Genomic DNA, 7,132 nt, shown 5'->3' with positions numbered 1-7,132 from the left:
AAGATATTGTTGCAGATATTTTGATTAAATTCCTGGCTTTTGGATTGATTCTTTTATGTCTCTCCAAAGTCTTTCAATGTTTCTATGTGTATATATTTCTATGCGTGCTATCTTCAAAATTATTGAAGTGAGGCATTTTTCCATCGTTGTTTCAATGTGGGCATATCACTACGTTTAGTAATACTCCGTGTGAACGAAGAAACTCAACTGACTTTTGATTGTTACAATGGGAAGTGTTGATGCATTCATAATAATCAAAATTTCAATTTTCACGAATATTGAAATTCTCCATTCTCGAACACTAGTTTTCAAAAGGTGACGATATTGAAAATGAAACGAATGATAGATGTCAAGTAAAACTCTCCATGGCCTTTCAAACGGTATAGATTACGATGATAGAAATTTGTGGAATATAAGCAATAGTAAAAAAACGAAGCCGTGTGTGTAAGAAAAAAAAAAATTTTTTTCGCCAAACGAGATTGATAAAATGAGTTAGCGTTTCGCTAAACAAGATCGATAAAATGAGTTAGCGGTTCGCCAAAAATGATCCATAAAATTACTTAGCGTTTCGCCAATCATGATCGATAAAATCACTTAGCGTTTCGCCAAACACGATCGATAAAATGACTTAGCATTTCGCTAAACAAAAACGATAAAATGTTCTAGCGGTTCGCCAAAAATAATCGATAAAATGATCTAGCGGTTCGCCAAACGAGATCGAGAAAATGATTTAGGGGTTCGACAAACGAGATCGATAAAATGACTTAGCAGTTCGCCAAACATGATCGATAAAATGACTTAGCGTTTCTAGAAACGCGATCGACTTAGCGGTCCGCCGAACGGGATCGATAAAATGATATAGCGGTTCGGCAAACTCGATCGATAAAATGACTTAGCGGTTCGCCAAACAAGATTGTGTGTGTGTGTGTGTGTGTGTGTGTGTGTGTGTGTGTGTGTGGAGGGGTATGTGTGTATACTGCACTTGTAAATCCCCTCATTCTAATTAGTGTTTCGTTAAAATAAAAATAAAAAATAATAATAATAATTAATTAAAACACTTCGCACTCCCCCATGGCACGATCTAGAATTCCCGTTATTATAAAAAGCTACTTCAGAAAAATAAAAATAAAAACAAGCAAAATAAAAAAAGTGTTAAACGCAGGGTTAAAAAATCATGCTGAAACGAATGTATCAACATCTGATTTAACAAAGGGCCAACGAAAAAGCCTTTATGTTGTTCCATCTTTTATAGATAGTAGTCAAATCCCCCTCAAATCACAACCTTTGTCTTAAAAAGTGCATACTTACACGAGTGCAATGCCTCCACCTACATTGTTTTCTCATAACTTTCAGAATAAAATAAATTTAAAACGCAAAATATTTTTCTACAAATTCCTTTCAGGTGGAGTAAATTCTGATTATATCGGATTTTGAAATGAAAAAGATTTTCGGAAATAGCGAGAATTACCTGATTTCAGCGTAACAAAAATCCTAACCTAACCCTAAAACTAACCCTCAACCCTAACTCTAAACACTGGGTCTGTGTATTCTTTACCTTCGCCGAGTTTTAAATATTTTATCGATCTCGAAAGAATGAAAATTTGATCCGTGAAGTTCGATGTAATCGACTTAGCCTCTCCCCCGAAATTGTTGACCTTGTGTCAAAATTTGAAACCAATATTTACAAATTCTATGGCTTTAAAAATGTATACAGTAATCCCCCGACTATCGCGGGTGAAATCTGCGAAGTAGAAACAGTATTCTCTCTCTTTTACTCTTTTACTTGTTTCAGTCATTTGACTGCGGCCATGCTGGAGCACCGCCTTTAGTCGAGCATATCGACCCCGGGACTTATTCTTTGTAAGCCCAGTACTTATTCTATCGGTCTCTTTTGCCGAACCGCTAAGTGACGGGGACGTAAACACACCAGCATCGGTTGTCAAGCAATGCTAGGGGAACAAACACACACACGCATATATATATACATATATATATACGACAGGCTTCTTTCAGTTTCCGTCTACCAAATCCACTCACAAGGCATTGGTCGGCCCGGGGCTATATCAGAAGACACTTGCCCAAGATGTCACGCAGTGGGACTGAACCCGGAACCAGGTGGATGGTTAGCAAGCTACTTACCACACAGCCACTCCAGTACTGTACCGTATTTTTTAAAATCATTTTTATAATTTGTATATATCTATTTGGATCTTTTCGGTTTGAATGGCAGTTTTTTCTAGCGATGTCATATGAAATTGTCACCCATAATTATGACCCTAGTATCGATCTATTGCATTTCGTATTTTTAAAAATCATTTTTATAATTTGTATATATCTATTTGGATCTTTTCGGTTTGAACGGCAGTTTTTTCTAGCGATGTCATATGAAATTGTCACCCATAATTATGACCCTAGTATCGATCTATTGCATTTCGTATTTTTTAAAATCATTTTTATAATTTGTATATATCTATTTGGATCTTTTCGGTTTGAACGGCAGTTTTTTCTAGCGATGTCATATGAAATTGTCACCCATAATTATGACCCTAGTATCGATCTATTGCATTTCAATCTGTTTTAGGGTTAGGGTTAGGGGTGGGAGGAAGGGTATCTGTTTTTCTTCTTCACAAATGTAAATAAACCCAATCTGTTTCTTAAACGAGGGACATATTCATACGGCACAGAATGTTTGTTTTTTTTACCTCAATAGACGTATTTGATTGGTTGAAATTGCAGAAATTGAAAAAAAAAAAAAACCCAAATATCTTACAAACTATAGAATTTTCTCAATAAAGTCAAGAGAAAAAGATGTTTTAAAACACATTCTACCAGTATACGAAGTTTAAAATTTTTTAGTTACCCAGAAGTTATGTTAAAAACTGCCGTTCAAACCGAAAAGATCCATCTATTTTATTATAAAGACAAAACAACATCACGGAGGAATCGACGCAAGCTTAAATAATAAACCGCGATATGGCGATAGGTTACTGTATCTTCAAATGAATTTTTAAATTCTTAAGTGGGCTGAGCGAATTGCTAGAGCTTCGGCCAACATGCCTGCGGTATTTGAGCTGGCAGACACGTTAGCACGCCGGGCGAAATGCTTAGCGGTATTTCGTCTGCGTTACGTTGTGAGTTCAAATTCCGCCGATGTCGACTTTGCCTTTCATCCTTTCGGGGTCGATAAATTAAGTACCAGTTAGGCACTGGGGTCGATGTAATCGACTTAATACCTATGTCTGTCCTTGTTTGTCCCCTCTGTGTTTAGCCCCTTGTGGGTAATAAAGAAATAGGTATTTAATGATATATTAATATCAAATTCAAAGTCAAATTTGCTTTTCCTCTTTCTAAGGTCGATAAAACAACACACGTATCAACTACTAGATGCGATTTATTTTTCCATTATGCGTCCTAGAGTTAAAATAGAGTAAATTGGCCTTGGGTTTAGTTGGAAGGGATCATTGTTAATTACGCTGCTGCATCCTGAAGGCTAGTTCTTTTGTATTCACTACGTCTATTAATAATAACATTTATAAATTCTAATGGGTAAACATTTATTTATTCGTATAATTGCGGTGCAGTCAAGGCATCGGCATGCTGACCTCATAGACATACGATGAAATCTCTGAGGCTTACAATGTTGTGGTGTGTCAGTGAACAAGGGAAATAACTCTGCTAACTAATTCATGGTCAGGAGAATCTGCATGCGTTCAAGACTGATGCTGCAAATACTTCTTCCCTATCCTCATAAAAAGAAAACTCGTACAAAGCAAGAGGAAAGAAAAAAGAATAGTAGAAAGGGTAAGGGATAAATCCACCTATTTTTTACCGCTCTCTTTAAGTGTTAAATATTCATTGTAACATGGGGAAGAGTAAAGGTTATCTCCCTTGAACAGCAATTTTGTTTTTTTTAAAATCTGGTTTAGATAATTTTAATGTCTTAATCATATTTCAAATTGAAGTTGTCAACATGGATATATTTGTTTATCGCTGGGATCACATCACAAAAGCTTAGCTCTTCTCTTCAAGGCCAGATTATTAACAACTCTCAACAACTACTTACATTACAAAGCTTAAATGAGACCCACGATGGAGTATTACAACCACATTTGGGACGGTGTTATTGCTACACACATTAACATTCCGTACCACATCCATAGAAAGACTTAGGGGCGGACTCAGCCGTCGGTCAATCGGGCACTGCCCAAGAGCCCGGAGCTCTGAGGGGCCCGCACTCTACATGTTAACTCTCTTTGATACCAATGCGAAGGGGCCCGGTGAAAAGTTATGCCCGAGGGCTCTTAATACATTCGGTCCGCTCCTGGAAAGACTGGTCAGTTGACTGCCATAAGCCCACTCACAAACACACTCCAGTTCTTGACTCAGGGTTGTACTGTATCCTCTTTTTATTTTTTCTATTGCTGCTACAATGGCCTCGATTTTTCGGAGTTGACTGGCCTTGTGCCTCCTCTACCTAGAGACTTCAATTAACGTAGCTAGACCACATTCTAACGACTGACTTCTCTTCAGGACCAGCAGGTATTTTGGTCCCCAACAATCATTGATAGTCTACAAATGAATATAAATCTCATATATGGAACAGTTCTGCTGCTACTGCACACACGGATGTCCGCCCCCCCCCCCCCCAAATAGCAACCTGGCTGATTAGCATCAAGTCACTCACAAACATGCTCTAGTCTCTGGCTCACAGGGTCGTTGTTTCCACTCTTAACCTTTCCACCGTTAGTATAATGGCTTCTGCTTAACGGAGCTAACTCGGTTTATACCACCACCACCACCACTCAAGTACTCCTCACCCGCTCGTTTCCCCTCTTCTCAGAACCCTTGAGTCTAGCCACTATACGTAGTCCTTTCTACCCAGAACATCAAGCCTCTAAAATTTTTCTCCCGGTTCATGTCTTTCTGGTAGGCGTTGGCTTATAATGGTTCAAGGGGAATATTAATGACATGACTGAGGAGGACGTGTGAAAGCCATGGGAACTACCCCATCCTCTCGTCCCTGTAAGTAAAAAGTATATCCTATAACTAGCTGAAATACCCGGCGTTGTCCGAGTTAATGACTCAGAGAATTAACAGTAACATCGCAAAGCTCTTTATCTAACTTATAGTGGAAGCACTCCGTCGGTTACGACGATGCGGGTTCCGGTTGATCCAAATCAACGGAACAGCCTGCTCGTGAAATTAACGTGTAAGTGGCTGAGCACTCCACAGACACGTGTACCCTTAACGTAGTTCTCGGGGATATTCTGCGTGACACAGAGAGTGACAAGGCCGGCCCTTTGAAATACAGGTACAACAGAAACAGGAAGTAAGAGTGAGAGAAAGTTGTGGTGAAAGAGTACAGCAGGGATCACCACCATCCCCTGCCGGAGCCTCGTGGAGCTCTTAGGTGTTTTTCGCTCAATAAACACTCACAACGCCCGGTCTGGGAATCGAAACCGCGATCCTATGACCGCGAGTCCGCTGCCCTAACCACTGGGCCATTACGCTTCCACTAACTTATTGTAAATCGCTTAGAAAAAAAAAAAGCACTCAGCGACACTTCGGACTAAGAACACTTTGTTGATCTTTTTATTTTTCATCTTTTAAGAATATATTTTTTTTTGATATCCAAATTTCAAACATATGCAAGTTCAATTCTGTAGCAAATTGCACACAAATTCAAATATTTAAAATCCCTCCTCAGTTTCTGTTTAAACGTAATCTTTATCCTAACTCAAAAGCGCAAACATGAAACCCTAACGTAAAAGGCGGAGCGAGAAAGAGCGTAATATGAAAGACGTGTGTGGAGAGAAAGAGAAAGAGAGGGGGGAGAGAGACAAAGAGAGAGGAGCAAGAAAGAGTATGCTATGAAAGACGTGTGTGCGTGTGTGTGTGTAAAGAGAGAGAGATAGGAAGAGAGTGAGAAAGAGCGAGCAAGAGAAAGACAAAGAGGCCTCAGCGAGAAAGAAAGTGATATGAAAGACGTGTGTGGAGAGAGAGAGAGAGAGAGAGAGAGGGGGAAGAGACAAAAAGAGAGGAGCAAGAAAGAGTATGCTATGAAAGACGTGTGTGCGTGTGTGTGTGTGTGTAAAGAGAGAGAGAGAGAGAGAGGAGAGAGTGAGAAAGAGCGAGCAAGAGAAAGACAAAGAGGCCTCAGCGAGAAAGAACGTGATATGAAAGACGTGCGTGCGTGTGTGTGTGTGGAGAGAGTAGAGAGAGAAAGAGAAAGAGAGAGAGAGAGAGAGAGAGAGAGAGAGAGAGAGAGTGAAAGATAAGAAAAAGCATGAATTTGGTTTAGTCACAAATATAGTTGTTGTAGGGTTAAGTTACTTTCATTCGTGTGCGTAATGCCATAAATGTATGTGTATACATGTTAATGGAGTAATCATTTGATCTAAATCATTCCTTTTCATAAAGATGACAGCGTGTGACATGCATACATACATACATGCATACATACATGTCTTCCCTTCTTTGGATCTTTCCTTTTCCTATGTTTCTGACGAAGAGCTCCGCTCGAAACGTTAAACCCTCCTTCTTTCCTTCCTTCCTGAGCGTCCAATAATACTATATTTGTTCCACGTCCTCGCGTTGTTGTGTTTTCTCTTTGTGTTTTCATATTTGGATTAACTTTACATACATACCTACATACATACATGTATGCATGCATACACACACACACACACACACACACAAAAAACTCTGTTTTCATTAGCTGTCATATGTCTGCTACGACTTGACTTCGTAAACTAATTGAAAGCGCTCGTGTGTGTATCCCTGAATGACAGCTGTATTAACGTAACAACCCAGTACCACTCCATATTTGTCGCTTACACAAATCTGTACTCACCTTTCCTGATATCAGTCACTCTCCCTATGTCACCGTATTTCTCTCACACTAACACCCTTGCACTCTTCTCATTTTATCCAAAAATAGCCCACCCCAGCATGACAGTTTTTAACTGAATAGCCCATTGTTGTCGGACAATTTTTTAAAATAGAATGTCTTACATAAATTTTTGTTTTTTCCATGCCAGATAATGCCTTACCCGACAGCTAGACCTCTTGATCAAGACAGATTTGCGCAATTCTTCGCCACAGAACATCGTCGATGATTTTTCCCTTTTTA

The sequence above is a fragment of the Octopus sinensis genome, unplaced genomic scaffold, assembly GCF_006345805.1.
Source record: "Octopus sinensis unplaced genomic scaffold, ASM634580v1 Contig18646_ERROPOS176004, whole genome shotgun sequence".
Lineage (NCBI taxonomy): Eukaryota > Metazoa > Mollusca > Cephalopoda > Octopoda > Octopodidae > Octopus > Octopus sinensis.
Note: the sequence above shows the minus strand (reverse complement) of the source record.